The following is a 1,720-nucleotide window of genomic DNA, read 5'->3' as shown; positions in this document are numbered from 1 at the left end:
GGGAGAAGAGGGGAAGCTTGAGTGCCTAGTGCTGAGAAGGGAGGAAGTGGAGTCAGCAGGATACACCACCGTTTAAGAGGTCTGTATGAGAGGAAGAGAGATAGTTTTGTTTTTAGAACCTAAGCTTGTTTAAAGGCTGAGGGAAAACAGCGATGAGCCAAGGAGCCCAGAGAGGTGAGGAAGGAGGCTTTAAGGGCTCCACGCCGCCAAGGCCGCTTCTTAGAGTTTGCCCAACGTTTCCACGCTCCTTAACTCATTTAATCATTTGAGGGGGAAAACAAACGGTGAGACTGAGCCCAGGAATCGGGGAGTAGAGCTGTAGATCCATCCTGGTCCCGTGCGCAGTCCATGCCACGTGGTACCAGGAAGTGCGTGGAAACCGTCCAGCTCCACACAACCTACGGGCCAGGAGCAGCGTGTTCCTGGCTCCCGGTGAGGTGACATCGGTGCCGCGGACTTGGGGATGTGTGCTGCCCCCAGATGAGGTGTCAATACGTGTCACGGACCAAGGGTGGCAGCCCCCCGCCTAGTGTTATCATGAGCTATGAACCGGAGCATGAACGCTCCCTGCCCTCGGCAAATATGCCCAAGTGCTGTGCACCAGAGGTCGTTGAGTCTCCTCCTTTCTTAAGCTCCAGCAGCTGGGAGTTCTGTTAGCCGTAAGGTGAATGACAGTAACAGTGATAGCCGGGCCTGAAGGGCGCGGGCAAGGTAGTCTCACGGCCGACAGATGGCGGGAGCCCGAGGAGGCAGATGGCTGAGCGCGCTCCTCGCGCGAGTCACCGAAGGGACGTCGCGAAAACCAAACTCGCGATTTGTTCATCCGGCCGGGGCCCTTCTCCGAGATAAATCTTCTGCGGAGGGAAGTATTTAATTTGCATCCATCGCTGTCGGAAGAAACTCCTTACCGCTGGAGGCGGTGTAGTGGGTGCGTGGGAGCTTTCTCTTGGGTACGTCTTCCAGTCCTCAGCCCAAGGTCGGGCGAGCCAAGCAGGTTGTTAAATGCAATTTATGGTTTTTGGTTTGTTTTTGGAGGGGGGAGTCTGCTGTTAAGGAATGAAAGGTACCTGGATTGCGAGCCAGGATCTGACCTCCTCTCCATCATTCTAGTACAAGCTACCTCTGTGACCTTGACTCTGCGCAAGTTAAGCTAGGCCCTTCACTGCGACTCAGTTTCCCTGTTCATAAAATGGGGATTTGGACTATGATCTGGTCTGCACGGCCAGGATGGCAAATTCCACCTCCTCCCGCCAAAAAAATGAAGTCCTCCATTAGGAACATCCCCTCCCCAACAGCCGGCTCCTCTGTAGTGCCCTCCCTCACCCTTTTCTTTCTCCTCCTGCCTGGGGGGACGGGACCAAACAGGAGGAGGGGGGCGGGGCCCCCCCTCGCCCCCCCCACCACGCCCCTCCCCTCCCGACTTCCCCTCTGCGCCCCTCCGCCTTCGGCGCTGGATGAGGCAATCACGTGACCTCATATCCGGCTCGGGAGTCCCGAGCTCGCCGCGCGCGCTCCCCAGCAGCCTGCCGGCTCTCCCCGCAGCGTGATCCAGGCGCCACCGCGGAGGGGAGGGGGGGTTCGCTACGTCGGTGGCGGCGGAAGGCCGTTTCGGAGTGCAGAACGCCCCCCTCCCCTGCCTACCTCCCCCTGCTGCCCGCCCTTGTTCTCGCCCTGCTCCGGCTACACGCCGCCGCCGCGGGCGCAGAGGAGGAGAGCGCGG

The sequence above is a fragment of the Neophocaena asiaeorientalis genome, unplaced genomic scaffold (assembly GCF_003031525.2).
Source record: "Neophocaena asiaeorientalis asiaeorientalis breed wild unplaced genomic scaffold, Neophocaena_asiaeorientalis_V1.1 scaffold293, whole genome shotgun sequence".
Taxonomy (NCBI): domain Eukaryota; kingdom Metazoa; phylum Chordata; class Mammalia; order Artiodactyla; family Phocoenidae; genus Neophocaena; species Neophocaena asiaeorientalis.
This window is presented reverse-complemented; position numbering follows the sequence as displayed.